The sequence below is a fragment of the Pteropus alecto genome, unplaced genomic scaffold (assembly GCF_000325575.1).
Source record: "Pteropus alecto unplaced genomic scaffold, ASM32557v1 scaffold21, whole genome shotgun sequence".
NCBI lineage: Eukaryota > Metazoa > Chordata > Mammalia > Chiroptera > Pteropodidae > Pteropus > Pteropus alecto.
The window spans coordinates 12,088,684-12,106,869 of NW_006436282.1; the positions used below are offsets into that span (position 1 = coordinate 12,088,684).

Genomic DNA, 18,186 nt, shown 5'->3' on the forward strand with positions numbered 1-18,186 from the left:
TCTCTAATCCTTTCTTTGTGCAGAGAGAAAAATAATTTCCCTTAAAAATTATTTTTCTCATGTCAGCATCATAATCAAAACTCGTTAATGGTTCGATGGCTTTTTGAGGTCCATGACTTACTTATCATTGTATATGCAGCACAAACCATGGTGCCTGAACCATAGAGTATATTCAGTAAATGGTTTTGAATGATTTATAATAATTGTGGTATTTTTGTTCATATGTCTCTTGTGAACAGAAGTCTAATCTCATTAAGTCTTTGTATCTCTAACTCCTAGCATGATCTCTTGTGTATTGTACACATTCAACGAACATTTACTGAAACAATGAATGAAATTCACATCCTGGACTCTTGCATGCATGTTGTAGTCTCCCCTACCTAGGTGACCTCATTTCCTACCACCACCTTCCTTCCTGTGAGGTGAGACTTTGTACCAGTCAAACTCCATTTCCCTCAGATGCATTACCACCCCCATTCTCACCACCTGTTCTCCTTCAAGGCCTCTCCTAAATCTCATTCCCTTCACAAATGGAGGGTCTACTCATTCCTCCAGCCTTTATTCAAATTTTGTCTCTAATGCATTCTTACTATTGTTTATCTTTTTGACTCCTGAGTGATGTCACCTATTTCCTAATGCTTGGCATCTCCCTCATGTTGATGAAACCAGCTTCTTCATCTCTAGCTCTGTTGTCTCCTCAGAGCCTCAAAATTTGATGTTTATAAATTCCTCAGGTTCAAAATGTTCAAAAGTTATTTCATCTTGTTAATTTTTTTAAGCTATGTTAACTATTTTTTTTGTTATAATGAGTTCTTTTGCTTGTAGAGATACATATTAAAATATTTATGAATGAAATTATATGTTGTCTTTAATTTATTTCAAATTTATATGAGAGGGGATAAAAAAAGGAGCTATGCTATTCTATGTACTATGTGTTTTAAATTTTTCATAATATAAACTTCTTAAAACTTTAATTATTTTCCTCTATTATTACCTTGAACTACTCTGCTTAAATGAATCGTTCCCCCTCCCCCTCGACATCCATTCTAACTGTATGGGACATTCTCTGGTAGGAAGCAGACATTGACATGTGAGGCTGAGTAAGTTTAGCTGCTCATGACATCAGTGCCCAAGTAGAAGAACCTGGTATTGAGCCAAGTAATTAAAAAAAAAAAAAAAGTTTTTGAGAGTGAAGAGAGAGACCGGCTGTATTCTGAAAGAAAAATAGAATTAAGAGTCATCCCTCTACCCCACCTCAATTTTCTGGTTCTCTAAAAACACAGGAGAAACATCCAAAATCCATGGTCATGTTGTGTCCTTTGCTTGAACTGTTTTTCCATTATCTACTTAGAAACGATCTACTTAAGCTTCATTGGAGGTTCTGCTCAACCATCCTTTTCTTTTTTAGAACTGCCTGGACTCTCTCTTACAGGCAGAATTAAATGCTTCCTCATCAATATTCACAAAGGACATTATACATACATACATACTACTACTACTACTACTACTACTACTACTACTACTACTACTACTACTACTACTTTCTTCTCCTCCTCCTCCATTTCTATGTATACGTTGCTCCTTTTTTTCTGCTAATATCTATAAATTGAAAGTCTTCTTTTCTAATCTCCCCCACCCAAAAGTGTTCCCTCTTCCTCTGAATTCACAGAACTTTTTTTCCACAGCATGTATCATGATCTGCTTTGGTCTGGGTGTCCTATCTCCTTTGCTGTCCAAGACTTTTGAGAACAATATGATACCTTCTATTCCAGCTACTCGCTACAAAGCCTGCTCAGGATTTGGTTCCTGAGCACACTTGAAAAATTTGTTGAATTGACTATTTGAGTATAAAAGACAAGGAAGAGTCTCGGTTTCCTATTTGAGATCAGCAGGACAGAATATTTGATGTTCATAATTTGCTGAAATAATTTCATGAGCTCCATTACTTATAGAGAGAATAAAGAGGTCTATAAACAGGCAGCCACAATTCAGAGAGAGGGTACTCTCATAGTTCTTTCAGTCTTCCAGAATTATGTAACACATGTCATCCATTTAACCAGTTACTGCTAACAAATAAACAGCAAGGGAAGATTTATATCTCCATTTTAAAGTTAAGGAAACTAAAGCTATGTTAGTAGTAAGTTCAGACACAGAGCTAAGAATTTTATCCCAGAATCTCTTTTTAAAAATTAAAATAAAATTGTATTTTAAAAACTTTTTCAATTACAGTTGACATGTAATATTATATTAGTTTCAAGTATACAACATAGTGATTAGATATTTATATAACTTATGAAGTGATTACTCCAATAAGTCTAGTACCCATCTGATGCCATATGTAGTTGTTACAATAATATTGACTATATTCCTTATGCTGTACTTTATCCAAGACTTCTTTTTCAAAAAAATTTTATTTTTTATTTTTTTTAGGTGAGCCAACTCTTGGTTAACCTCACAGATTGCAAGGACCTTGTCAGCTTACAATCTCTTATTTTTTATTTTTTATGCCTATTGCACCTGGTCTTCCTAGGTGGTCCCCCATCCAAGTACTAACCAGGCCCGATCCTGCTTAGCTTCTGAGATCAGATGGGATCAGGCTTGTTCAGGGTGGCATGGCCGTAGACCAAGACTTCTCATCCAACTCTACTGTCTGTCCCATTTACATCACAGGCGTCTATGTGTAAGTGATAATAGACTTAGCTCAGCTAATACTTCTCATCCATTACAGAGATTTTAGAGACATATTACAGCTTTGAGAGCCTCGGAGGCTGGACTGTGTTCAAATTCTACCTTTGACTGCATGACCCTAGGCAAGCCGATAGTCACTCTGAAAAAAAAAAAAAAATGGAAGCAGTATACTAAATGAAGGAAACTCAGATGGGCTCCTATGGAGGCTTCTTGCTATCCAGTGTGCTCACTCTGTGCCTCAGTTTCCACATAGGTAAATAAGAAGGAAAATAACTCTTATCTCATAGGGTTGTGCAGAAGATTAGGTGAGTTAATATACACAAAGCAGTTAAAACAGTGCCTGGCACATAGTAAGCACTGTATATAATGATTTGCTTTTGTCACTACTTGGATCATTTATTTTAAAACAGCATATGTAATATATTTTGTGTAATAAGAAAGACAGAAATATTCAATGATTTTTGGGGTCAGTTTTTGAGACTAGTTCTAAGATATTTATGGTATTAGCATCTAAAATATCTTGCATATTCTCCACAACCTTTCCAAACATACTTAGTTTGCAAAATTAGATTGGACATTGTACAGAAATAGATTTTCTCATAATATTTTAGTACTTTCAATTTCATTCCAGCTGGAGTCTAAAATACTGGTGCATGAAGATATTTAAAATTATGTGAAAAAAACATGATTCAAACTTATTTTTTATTTGTTTTCAGGAAAAGTGTTGTTGGTTCACATGTGGCATAAAAGCAAAGTTAGTATCACTGGAGGATGATTTAATCACCTCAAAAACAGGACAATGTATTGGGAGCTATTCTGATATCTGGTTATGAAAGAAAAACTAGCAAAGCTGTAAAAATTATATAAAATTGATTTAATCATTGAACCTATAAATATCAACTGAGCACTGTCCTATGCCAGGCAATACTCTAGAGAAGGGATATATAATCCATATCCTCTACGTGGAGGTTATGTACAGGTGTAAGGAGACAGAAAACAAGTAAACAGAATAATTACAGATTTTAAGATGGAAGTCATGGAAGAAATGTACAGGACAATATGACCTAATAAGTAGGAAAGTGGAGGGGTGTCTTTAAATAGGGTAATTTGGGAAGGTTTGAGCAGAAACTTAAAAGACCAGGAGGTATAGAATTTGGTGACACTACATTATAAAGAAACCATAGCGAGATAACTCAGCAACAGTTTTTTTTTATTTGTTTTGTTTTTGTTTGTTGCTCATCTTACATATATTTTTTGTTCCTATTTGCAAATTTGATTTGGTTCAAATGTAGTTAAAATAGCCTGGACAAAGTTCAAACATTATCTAAGATTGATGTCACTTTCTGTCCTTTTAGCTTAAAGGATTATTCAAAAAAAGTTTAGAAAATAAAAATTTTTAATAAAATAAAATTTACCCACATTCCAAAAACTTAAAGGTTACTCATATGTTGATCTATTTCTAAAGCACATTGTTTTTTAAGTTCTGTTTGTGGTTATCTAACCTTTGTGAAATGAGGTTAAATAAAGCTAGGTAGCCGACTCAGCCTAGAAAAAAGAGAAGCAGAGGTCATGCTGATATTCAGAGTTTACATGGTAACAAGTATGTTTTGGTGTAAAAGTTGCATTTGATCAGACAAAAAAAATGTTGTTGTGGTCACAACAATGTGGCCAGAGAAATGTTTTGATTTCTCACACTGGCAAATCTTATCTCCCTAAGCCGTTGCACTACCAAGAGATATAGCCCTTCTTCACTTTAGAAGTAATAGCTTTGAGAGAAAGAAACCACTGAGAAAGTCATCTTGTTATGATGAACAGAAGCTAGGATGGTTGGTGATGGTGGTGGCAGTGCAATTGGTAGTGATGCATCTGGCCCTGACATGGTCCACTGTGATCAATTATTTGGATATTTGACAAGGTTCTGGACCCATATTGTTAAATTGCTCTCCTAACAGCAGTGTTTAAGAAGACCCTTCTCATTAAACCCGACAGTATGAATTATCTTTTAAAAAAATCTTTACTGGCATTAATTTTAGTAAAATTTAAGGTCTGAGTCACAGCCACTTTTATTTTTCTTTTTATTTTTCCTTATTTCTATCTTTTTGTGGGGTGGGAAGATCAAAATAGGATTCCTGGTAGAATTAAAACATGCCTAAAGTGGTCAGCCTCAATTTAAAAAAAAAAAAGCATATAATTCTAAAATGTGCAGAAGATTATGTTATTTTTAGGAACATTATTTTCTTAGGTCCATTTTAATGACCTTGGGTTAATACTGCTTTTGAATCCTGCTTGGTCAACGTTAGCTATTTTTGAGGAGAAATATTTCAAGAACTTATATAGGCACTAGTATACCTAAGATAATATGAACCATGGGTTAACATAATGCATGTACATTACATTTTACAAAGATTATTTGGATAAAGAGTTTGCCTCAGGCTATAACACAGAAATAGCATGGTTTAAACATTTTGATTTGCAATATAAATTATGCTTATTTTATTAAACTTTTCTAAATGAAATAATTTATCCTTTGAAATATTTTAGAACACAGTGTAGAATAAATTAATTGATTGACTTTGTGAGATTTCAGCTGAATTGGCAAAACAAACTCATGACAATAATTCTAAATTCTAGACACCGCTACACAGCCAACCTTTGCCATCAGGTTAATGCGGATATTGTAGACTTTGTTCTATGAATTTGTGAAAATCAATAATTACAGAGAAAGTTTGTAGTGCTGTTTTAGTGACTCTTTTATAGAAATTATATTATGATATACCTACCATGATACCAAAAACCTGATTTTTGCCTTATCAGTGCCTCTCTTCTTTAAACTGCTGCATTAAATTCTTCGCTACTGTTTGAGTCCTTCTATAGGCCATTGAGTTTGCTTCTATTTCTTTGCCATTAGAAATTTTTAAATTTAAGAACTTCTCAATCTCAACATCAAAAAGAAATTTTGCTATAATTTAGTGTAATACTTTTTACTATTATATCTGTGCTTAGATCATAACCATCTGAAATTTATCTTTATAAGTGTGAGACATGAACTGTGTCTTTCTAAATAATTTAATGGTTTTTCCCAAGAATTTGTATAAAAAATGTACCCTTTACCCATTTATTTAAAATGCCACTTTCATCATCTACTTAATAATTGTATAGGATTTTATCTAGTTTTACACTCTTATTACATTGATCTAGTTATCAATTCTCGTCGTATTACACCATTTTTATTACTATAATTCTATATATGTTTGATCTGTAGTGGGCAAGGCCATCCCTTCTTAGTTTTCTTTTATAGGTTTATCTTGGTTATTTTTACGTATTCTCTTCTTTATGAATTTTAGAATAGGCTTTAAATACCATAAAACATTCTATTTTTAAAAAAATATTGAACCAAATTCATAGATTATTTTGGAGAGGACAGATGTCTTTAAAATACAAACTGTCTTATTCATGAACAAAGTATTGAACAAGAGTCACGAGACAGGAATCAGATTCAAAGGGGTGACACTAAGCAGGCTCAAGTTATAATTTTTATTTTGGGATTTAGTAAAAAGGCTGTTTCTAGTTATGCTCAAAACCCAATATCATTTATTTCACTGATTTTTTTTTCTTTTTAGGATTGATGGTTCCCTCCTGTAGCCCTGGTCGAATATAAACCCCTAAATTGGTAAGGAAGTGTATTGGGCTGATGGTAAATGTTTCTCATGTCTGGGAAAGGAAGAATCGGTTAGATGGTGTGAAATTCAACCTTGGGACTCATATCTCTGGCAGATTTTGCTATTTCTAACAAAAACACTTGTGCATACTCATATCCTCTCTTACATCATCTTAACACAGAATTCTGCTAATATAACTGACAGAGGTAAGTGTTTCACACAAAACCCAATTTTGCAGACATTTTATTTTTTGATGTTTTATTACCTTTTAGCTTATGGGGTTTTAGGGAGTTAGAAACTCTATTTTTGCTGTGCACAGACTTTCTGTTTCCTCTACCTTTTTGAAGATGACTGGCTGTGAATTTAATCTTGTTAGCACCATGACCTTTTCACCACAAAGTTTTAAGAACTACCTGTTAGACCACTACATAATACCATTAGGAAATAAAATGCATGAGATATATGAAGTTATCAGGCTATACAGTATTTGTTCCCTATTGATATGTATCTAACAAAACATTATATAGAATATTTTCTGCCTGCTTTAAAAGATTTGGATTAATTCTCCTTTTCATTCTAAGAAAAATAACATTTACACTTTAATTAAAATTTAACTAACTTTGGCAAGCTGCAGGGAATTCAAAAGTTTGTGAAAGTCTAGAAACTTTCATATTTTATTGGAATTGGATACTCACTTTTTAACCTTAACTATAAAGCTACTTTGCTCTGATTTCTTCTTACTTAGAACTCACTAATCCTTGCACATTTGAAAAGCATTGGTAAACATGACAAAAAAGTGGTTGTATTGTCCTTAATGAAGAAAGAAAATATTTTGCAAATAACTCACCATTCCTATAAAGAAGTTTTTGTGTCCCCAGTGGTATAGTTAAATTGTGACTATATTTACTGATTTTGACTAGACAATTGCTGAATTCTCTACTTAATTCTTGACTATATGGTTGTGTGCTACTTATGAGAATTAAGCACAAGTATCAGGTTTAATTCGTAACCTTTAACGGTCATTAAAAACAAAAACAAAACGGAAAACATTCATTGTAAAAATAAATGCTAGATGAGAAGTAAAAGCCATCAGCTGGCAAATTTAAAGCCCTAACAATGATATACTACGAGGCTTAAGGAAAGAGATCTATATGAGTTTTTATTAAAAATTGTATTCTTATATCAACTTTTATTATTTTATGAAAAACAGAAACTCTTGTCTTTGACTCTTATTTAGTAATTATTATGAAATTTTGCTAGAGAGGTTTTTTTTTTATTTCCACTTATATAAATTATTTTGCTCACTTAACTTATAGTGAGGACAATAAAGATCAAAATCCAAATACAGTTTCTGCCATCACTTGGTCTAAATCAGAGAATATGACCTTTTTTATCTTCAGGTGAATTTTCAGTGAGAAAACAAAGTATCTTAGACTCAATCATATCTTCTTATCATGGTTAAATTAATCTTGTTTTGAGGAGTAAGGTTGTGGTATCTCAGGAAACCTCTAAGTGTGGATCAAGAAGTTTTAACTTCCTTAATTTAAATACTTCCTCATATTTTTCTATTGCCAACTTACTAATAGAGGTAGTTTTATTCAAAAAACAACTTTATAATTAAAATAAAATCTTAGCCTATATGCCCTCCCCCAACTTGATAGTTCTATAGTACATCAAAAAAATCCCACCATAGAAAATAAAATGTGAAAAAGCTTATATTTATTTCCCTAGCATAATGACATTGGGTTTACACAGGGCAAGTAGTTCAATTACTTTGGTAAAAAAATATTTAGGTCTCTCCATGAAGGTAGTGCCATGTCAGTTGAGAAGGCGGTACTGTTGATGATGGATATCATTTATACATGCAGGTGTCACAGGAAAGGCCAATGTGGTCTTTACAGTCCCTTCCATACTCTTTATACAAGAAGATTGTCCTTTGATTGTTCTTGTGGTTGTTATTCACAGAGCCTGTAGCTTCTTGTAACCCAGTCCTGTAAGTACTCAATGGCCCCAGGTTTTTCTCTTTTCCTGTGGCTTCCTGCCATCTGGTATGCAGGCTGTACCGGTTTCTCATTTATCTACATTTCTCTTACAAGCTCGCCCCGGCAAATAAATCAAGGGATACCACCTATTCATAACAAGCCATTCACTCACTTTGGTAACCTTAAAATCATCCAGTTAACATTTATATTCCATGTTCTCATTGGATTTCAGATACCGTCTGTGGGAATGTCTCTGAGTTATCAAACTCACTCAAAATTACTGGAATCCAGGCAAATTTGTGTTATATTTTTCTTCTCCCACTTTTTTTTCTATTTTAGTTTAATATATAATAAAAAATTTGCATTTCATTTACATGGTTCCATCTATATTTTTGGAAACACATCACCACCAGTCATAAAAGAACAGCTAGTATTAATGGCCCATGCTAATTGCTTCACATGAGTTATTAAATGGCAACTCTCTGAGAATGAATACTATTATTATGAGTCCTGTTTTGCAGATAGGCATAGAGAAGTTGATTGAACTACTCAGGGTCATTTAGGTAGTAAGTAGTGAAACCAAGCTTTGAGCCCAGTTGTCTAACTCCAGAGCCTAGGCACTTACTTTTTTTTCCCTTTTTCTATATATGGATAATGAGCTTACTATGTTTCAGCAACTCTTCTAATGTTCTATATGTATTAACTCCTTTAATCTTCATAATAACCTTTAAAGTAAACACAAATATTATATGTTCTGTATGGATATGAAAACTGAGAGGTTAACTTGCTTATGTTAACATAATTGATAGTTAGACAAACTGGGAGCCCAAGAATTTTTGTTTCAGAGTCTGTGCTCTTAATCATTAATTTATATTCTCTCTCATCTGTAAAAAATGCTCATAGAAAAAACTCTGCCATTTCCAGTAATAAAAATTTATCTGAAGAAATACTTGTAGAAATAGGATATAAATTTTTGTTCAGATGTATCTTTATTTTTCACATCTTTTGTCAGTTTTTTTTTAATTGGCAACTTCCCAGAGGTGACAAAACCTGTGAACATTTGTATTATACAAATTTTATGTTTCAGATTTATCACAGTTAATCATGATTAATGTTTTTCTAGTCCTTACATTTATACTTGGCTTATTTAGTCTAAACAGGAATCAAAAAAAAAAAGAGGAGAGATATTTGGGACTAAGAATAGAATTAAGGTAGATGGCAACTTCATTTGGGGAAGGATGAAGAAATCTCAGAAACATAAAGATGAGTTAAAACACTGAGGATCTAGCCAAACCCAGGATCACATTAGCAGTATGAGGTGCTAATTGATACAAACGTGCCATTGATGGCAACAGAGTAATTCCAAACATATTCCTCATAATACTGTAATTAATAATTCCTCATAATACTAGGATCAATAAAATAATGAACTTGTCATTGTTATTATGTAGCAGAGAGAAACAGCATAGTTTCACCCAATGTGACCATTTGATTAATGCTTGTTATCACCTCCATTCTATAAGTTCCACATTATCAGGTATTAGACCTGTTTTAAATCACTAGTATATACCCAGTTCAATATCTGTTCAATACTGAGCACAAAAAGGTTCTTTTAAATATTGAAGGAGTGAATGAATGAATTCAGGTATAATAGTGACTGAAGTTTAAGTGCATATAAACCTAAATTCAATCCCTTGTATACTAGATATGAAGCCTATGGCACCAAATTTAAGTTCATCTTGCCAGATAATGGGCCAATGCTGCTCCTGTAACTCCTACCTTGGTGGAATGCTGTCATGACAAGAAAGACAACAGTGACCAGAGCCTGAAGAGTCTGGGGACATTTGTCCCTGTTTACTCCTTGATTCAAAATAAAATAATTACTCCCTATCAGCATCTTTGATCCAGTGGATCACTTCTTCCTCTTTGACACAATTTCTTTACTTGGCTTTGAGGACACCATACTCTCTGGGTCTTCCTATAGCGTTAGCCACTTGTTCTTAGACTCCTTTGCTAGTTCCTCTTCACAACTTCTTGTATTTTCATTTCTTAAATAACATCTGTCTTTAGAAGAGCAGACTTTTTAAAATTTTGATAAAGTCCAGTTTCAATTATTTTTTTATGGAGTATGTTTTTGGTGTCTCATCTAAGAAATCTTTGCCTAATGCAAGATCACACAGATTTTCTCCAGTTTTGTCTTCAAGACATTTTATAGTTTTCAACTTAGCACTTAGGTCCATAATATATTTTGAATTAAGTTTTGCATATGGGCTGAGATATGAATCAAAGTTCTTTTTTTTGCATATAGATGTCTGTTTATTCCAGGACGATTTGTCGAAAAGATTTTCTTTTTCTTTGCTATATCACCTTTGCATCTTTGTCAAAAACCAGTTATCTAAGGGAATAAAAAGACAACCTACCAACTGAGAGAAAATATTTGGAAATCACATGTTTGACAAGGAACTTGCACTGGAATAAAAAAGTAACTCTCAAAATACCACAGTAAGAAAACTATCCAATTAAAACAGAGTGAAACAACTACTGGACACTTCGACAAAGAGAATATTCAGAAGGCAAAAGATCTTCAAGCTCATAGCCATTGGGAAATGCAAATTAAAACCATGATGAGTTATGACTACACACTTGCTAAAATGGCTAAAAATAAAATTATTGGCAATATTAAATGCTGGTGAGGATGTGGAACAGCCCATACATTGCTGGTGGGACTATATTAAGGATAAGAATGTTGAGACCATGATAAAATTTTTCTGCCTTAATTTCTGATGTCAACAAAGATATATTTGTTTTTCAAAACAACTTCAACTTAATACCATGTATTTGTCATATTTGTAGTGTTAGGTTAAAGAGATCATCTATTTTAAAAAAGATGCAGCACATATCAAAAGCTATATAAAAAACCAAGGCCATATTCTGGATGTGATATAAAATTTAATAGTAACATAAGGAGAGATATTTAGAAAAAATGAGATTGATGATTTTTTCATCGTTCCTTACTTACTGGAATTATTCGAAGATAGACAGTTCTTTAGAACTAGCAGGACAAACAGGATCCTCCTCACCGCCAAGTCAGTGAACTTTTCAGGTTCAAAAGGACTCTTCAGCTGTTGCCTAAGCCATTTCCTCATTTTCGATGACAGCAAACGAATGGTTCATTTTCATTTTTACAGTGTTATGCCCTTTAGCTAATTCTGAATAAAACTGCTACACTTGTTTGGTGAGAATTTTTTCAACATTCCATGCTGAACGTATCCACTATTCATAACAAGACTACATAAATTCAGAACCTAAGACAAATTTCAAGACAGAAAGGCAAAATAAAATGAAAATGTAATGATGTGATATCTTACTATTAATTTGTCAATGATCTGTCTTGAGTTGTTTATAAGTCTTCTCTTACCTTTCTAGTGCCAGCTCAGGCTGTGTAATAGGACATTTAGAACAAAGATTCTAAATAATTCACTGTTGCTTCACAGGCTAAAGGTCAACTTATAGTTTAAAACTTTTACTTGAGACCTTAGAGAATTAAGTGATTCTTTCCACAAGTCAAAACATGTACTTGTGTGCACTTCCTGATAAATTTTTCCTAATGTATGGAGAAAAAGGCATGTAAAACATAAAATAGTCATGACAAATGTTCAACATTGTCAGCAAAAATAGTCAACAAGCAACATTTCTTCTGTATTTGCTGTTATTCTTGTTAAACGAAATACTTTTCAAACATAAAGCTCTGCTTCTTAAAATTCAGGCATAAAAATCTTTTCCTGGGACTGATTTATATTTCTACCATTGTCTCTGTGTCAGCACCAAACCATGACTTCAGTTTATTGTCAAAACACAGACAGACAAAGCTCATGCATAGACCATATTTATTGAATTATTTCCTATCATAGTCTCATTGAAATGCAAAATGCTTGATGCTTAGAAAAACATAAATCAATTATACTAATCTGGAACTTCCAGGCAGAATTTCAAATGAAATTTTAAGATCCTATTTTATCTGCATAAAAAGTTGATAGCTGAGAAATATGAGTTTATCCAGGACATTTTGGCTTGTTAATTACATAAACAATGCATACCTATGACAAAAATTTTTATATTTTGTAAGATAGATGTAACTTCTATTGACTTTCTCATCTTTAGCTTATTTATAGTAACCCTTAATTTCTGACTTAGAGTTTAAGGGAGGAAAGAAGATATGGGAAAAGAGAAGAGTAGTTCAGATTTGAAGAATTTGAGTGAGAAGTGCTCGTGAGACTTTCAAGTACAGATGCCTAGATGCACTTGAATCTCTGGATGTGGTAGTATAGAAGAGAACCTGGGCTAAAAATGCAGATTTGTGTTAAAAACTGAGTGGGAAAAGAAAACTGACTATGTGGAAGAGTAAAGACATGAGGAAAGAAACCTTGGATACACCAATATTCATGAATGGGTAGAAGTGAAGTCCATAAACGGAAGGGAAAATAGAGGATGACAACAGGATGTGGCATCAAAGAAGCTGAGGGAGGAAGAGTTCAAAGATGAGAGATTTGCCCACAGCATCATTAGATGACGCTGAGACATCAAGTAGGGTAAGCATCTCAAAGTCTCCATTTATTTTATAAGTTAAGAGATCATGAGTGATGGAGACTGGTAGATTTCAGTGGCATGGTGCGATTGGTCAGTGAGCAACCAGAGACAGTCTTTCAGTTAGCTTGACTGTACAGAGAAAGAAAGAAATGCCCTAATTGCAAGGAGCAAAATGCAAGGTGGAGGAAGATTCCCCCCACCCCCCATCCCCCACTACCACATACACACTTTGGAAGAACAGGGAATTCTAATCTTATTCCCTTAGAGATAATCAACAGTAAGGAAGCAGTGATACTCCAGGTTCTTACCATATGATAAATTATAATGCCTTCTGTCCAGGAGAAAAACTCAAGGTTCCCTTGACGAAGCTTCTAAAAATGATGCAGGAGTCAGACTAAAGGAAGGTATAAAAGACCACCCCACAATCCTTTCCTAAGAAGGTGATATGACCTTACTGGAAAAGGGGAAATCCTGGTAGAAGCCTAATTTGGAAAGGCAAAGGTGGCATAAGGACCAGCTTGTAAATATTCCACTGGGGTCCTCTTCACCAGTGTGGAACAGCATCAAGATGCAGCCCCGCTAGGGAGCCCATGAATAAGCAGAAATCACAAAATAAAATTCTTGAACAGGAGAGCTTCTCTTGAAACAAGGCATTGTTTCTTTCTCAATTTTTACCACTACCACCACCACCATCAAAAAAATACTTTCATCTATTCTTGCTTTTTTTATTTTTGAGACAGTTTTCAATTGGATTTAGTTCAAAATAGCATCTTTTCTAAAAGTTCTAAAAATACTTTTAAAATTACCTTTAAAGTAGATACCTATTTAAAAAATATTCATGATTCAGGTAATTTGTATACCTATAATATGCCGCATTATTTGATAATATTCATATTATAAATAAAAATCATTAACGAAAGCAATTTTGCCCTTGAATATTTTTAATACAAAAGTGTTTAAAAGACTATAATTCTATGGCACTTTATCTTATTATATGTCCTCAGTTTCTTGAATTACAGATGTCTTCTAAAAATTATTTCTCCAGATGTCCAGCTATGTTTTTAAATGCCCCAAAATATAGCATAGCTCTTTAGATTAATTGTATTTTGGTAATCATAATTCAACAGAAATATAAGTCAATAAGATAATATATGTAACATGTCTGCCACATAAATATTTGTTTTGGCTTTTGTTTTTAAAAGAAGAAATACCCTTGTTTCTCCCCCCTTAGGAGTGGTAAATATTCAGAATAATTTTCTATAGTCAGAAGGCTTTGCAAGAAATGTTCTTTCTTAAAAGACAATCATTCTTGTGTTTTCCACACTGGCAAAGATTTACTGGGTTAGGATGTGCTGATCTCTTTTGCCCATGAGGGAAGTTTTAAAACAGAAGGCCCCAGTAAATGGGAGGCTTAAACCTCTTAACGGAAGCTGGCTTTCCCCATGTGAGCTGACCCTCATCACAAAGATACTGTGTTCATGCTGTGTAAGTCAATTTCATGGATTTTTCTGCTCTTGGAATGATCAGGAGCTGTAAACATAACCATGAAGACAATATGTAGGACAATAAAGACATCTACTCCACTGTTTTCTCCTGGCAATGGGAATGTTTATTCACTGCATTTTAGTGCTGTAACTTATCTCTGATTATCTGGATAAGATTTTTTTCCTATTTTTTAAATTGTGGTAAAATACACATCATGTGAAATTTGTCATTTCAACCATTTTTTAAGTGTATAATTCAGTGGCATCAAATATATTCATATTATCGTACAAGCATCACCATTTTGTATCTCTAGAAATTTTTCACCTTCCCAAACTGAAACTCTGTACCCATTAAACAAAAAGTCCCCTTCTGCCATCCTTTTAGCCCCTGGCAACTACTATTCTACTTCCTGTCTCTATGAGTTTGACTAGATACTTCATATAAGTGGAATCAGATAATATTTGTCCTTCTGTGATTAGCATAGTATTCTCAAGCTTCATCCATGTTGTAGCATATGTCAGAATTTCCTTTTTTTTATTTTAAGGCTGAATATTTCATTTTATGTATGTGCCAAGCATAAGAATTTTTAATGCACAATTTGCTACCTAAGCTACATGGACATATTGTCTCAAAACATTATAAGAAAACTGGAAATTGAATTGTTGGATTGTGTGAAATAATTTGAAGTTATGGAGTCCTAAAAATACAGAGTAATTTAATTTCTGACCAATAAAATTTGTACTTTCTCTAGCATAGACTAATTATTACCAGAGAGACAGAATGGTAATGAGTTTAAATTGTGTAGGTTATGATCATTTAGATAATTTTAATCTTTTAAAATGTTATAATGGTTTTGAAATGATAAAAGAGATGATGGTTACACCACATTGTGAATACACTAAGTGCCACTGAATGGCGCACTTTAAAGTGATTAATTATATCTTAATTTTACCTCAATGAAGAAACATGCTGTAATGATGGAAATTTTCTTTAACTTTGTACTGGGATTCTATTTCTACTTCAGATTTCACGTGTTGCTAAACAATATTGATATATTTACATTACAGTTAAAAGGGCTACTTTAATATTACAGTTATTCATTATTCATAAAAGCAGAGGCAGGAAATAAGCTTTGTGAAAATGGCTTTGCACAAATAGGTCTCTCTGCTCAGATATTTCCCAAGGTCTGGCCATCAGTAGAGTCCAGTTCATTGGCCATTTTCTTAGAGAAGCTTTCTCCGTTGCCTAAAAATAAGTTTCCCCTTTTTGTACTTCTGTATAGCCTGCGGTTTCCCCTAGTCCCCCTGCTAAACTGAAAGCTCCTTGAGGACAGGTTCTTGCTTCCTTTCTCTTTGTATTTCTAGTCACTTAGTGTTCACCCAGTCGGTGCTGCTTATGTTAAAACTCATTGATTCGTATTCCTTAAAATAGATTTTTCTTGTTCAGCTCAGCTTTATAAACCTTTTTTTTTTTCATTTTAATTTTTTCTCAAATGCTCCATCCATTTGGAGGAAAGAAAGTGGACACAGAAACTTAAAATTGGACCTGGTTACTTCATGAGGTCATATAAAACTTGAATGTCTGGAAGGATATTTCTTTATTTGTCCATTATCTTTCTTTAGGAAGCATGAGTTTCTTACTGCTTTACTTTAAAATTAGTTGCTAGCCATTTGTTTCTTTTATTTATTTTTTTAAAACAAAAATATTCTCTTGACACCTCTTTTACATTTTCTTGGTCTATTCATCATAACCAAAGTAGTATAATTTTCTAACAAATACCTTTGGTATATAAAGCGCTGTGCAACATTTTCTTGATAACAGTCACTATTCTTGAAAGACTTAAATATGGTCAATATAGATCACCCATAAAGACATGAACTTGCTTAAGACAATGGTGAAATAATTATCCAGTGCAAAATTATAGGCAACAGAATACAATGATCATAACACAATTATTTATAAAATAGTTTCTTTCGTACTGTATATCAGATTATTTCCCATGAAACAAAACATCAAACAAAATGAATCAATATGTGGTGCAAAAAAATTGAACCTCGAGAGGTGGCTAAGTTTAAAGATCTGCGGATAAAGAGAGGTAAAACAAGACAGAAAAAGACGAAGGAGGCCGGTGTCATGGGAGCCAAGGAAGGAGATTCTTATTTCAAAAATGGGCAAAGATAATCTATGTCTTCAGGAAAAGATTAGAAAGCTCTTATTAATGACAAGATGCATGTAATGGAGTTGCAAATTTACTCACATCTTCACTCAGATTTGAAAAGAAAACGTAACCTCTTCATTTCTCTGTAATAATCAGATCATCTTCATGATGTGAACCTGCAATGTATGGGGAGTGGGGGAGGTACTGGGAAATAAAAATCTAAAATCTTATCCCAAAACTAAATTCACTATAATATTAATCTCTGTTAAAAATGAGCAGTATATTAGAGGCTCTCCTCTTCGTCCTTTTCGAAATGGTTTTTGTGGTTTTGGAATGTGTGTGGTCGATTGCACATTCATTGAGGCTGTGGGAAGGGGTTACCTCTGGAACCTCTCTGGCCTCTTTTGTGAAGTGGCTGGCCTGGCCTGCTGTCTGGGCCAAGTGGCAATAGAAGGACCTCCAGAGTGTCTGAGCAGTGTTCATGCATCTGCTGTGGAGGCACGAGCTGGTGGAACACCCTGGTCTTGGGCAGGAGAGTCACCTTCCGGCTGCCTCAGCCCCACAGTAAGCTTCACTGAGCCTTGACCTCTGAGCTCTGTGGAGCAGCCTGCAGCCTAATTCTCAACTCTCTTCTACATGTTCCCCTCAGGGTACTTGTAGGTCCTGTTCATGACACACAGGAAGCAGATGTAGAAGAAAGCCAGATTCAGGTCTTCTCTCTTCCCAGTTCTTCTCCACCACCAAGTTCGTCTGCTATGTTGAGCCCAGACTGATAGGAGAGGCTTTGAGGGCATCTCATCTTTTGTCACACACCTTTTCTCATTAGGACTGCAGCCTGGAAAGGGGAGATTTAGATATGAGTGTGTCTCAGGCCTCTTCTACCTGCCCCTTTCATTCTCCCCATCAACCATTAGAACCCAAACAGTAAGATTTTCCTTCTTCCTCTTTCTTTCTGACTAGAACCTTTTTTTTTTTTTTTTGGTAAAACTCAGTGATCAATCTTCTTAGGCAAGCTTCTAAAAGTTTTTAATGGAGAAATAAAGGAATTTAGAAAATCCTTTCAAAGTCTGGCTTTCAAGCCAATGTCTATTTGCATATTGCCTTTGGGAATATCTTTATCTTTCCCTTTCTGCTGCAACTCTCTTAATTTCGCCTAAATTCACAAATCTGTCTAAGGAAATAGCTAATCAAGAGGAAATGTAAAAATATAAGCACATTACATTACTCAAAATATGATATCCATTATATTTAGTCTCACATAATGCTATTCTTTTTCTAACAGGAAAAATAGATTATATACTTCTGTGTCTTACGAAATTTTAAGAGAAAACAAGTTTGTTTGATTTCTGAACTTCTAGTGCACTCTCATCGTTTTAAAAACTTTATATTTTAGAGTAGCTTTAGGTTTCTAAAAAAATTGAAAGAGAGGTATAGAGATTTCCCATATATGCCTTGTCTCCAGGCATGTATGGCATCCCCCATTATCAATATCACTCAAATGGTACATTTTTTACCAAGGGTGAGACTACATTGACATGTTATAATCACCTAAAGTTCATAGTTTACCTTAGGGTTCACTCTTGGTTTTGTACATGCTATGAGTTTGGACAAATGTATAATGACATAT

The 18,186-nt window shown here is 33.9% G+C and overlaps 1 pseudogene; it reads right to left on the reverse strand.

The window, feature by feature from the left end:
• Positions 1–2,505: 2,505 nt before the first annotated feature.
• On the reverse strand, positions 2,506–2,624 carry LOC112479976 (annotated as a pseudogene).
• Positions 2,625–18,186: the final 15,562 nt, after the last annotated feature.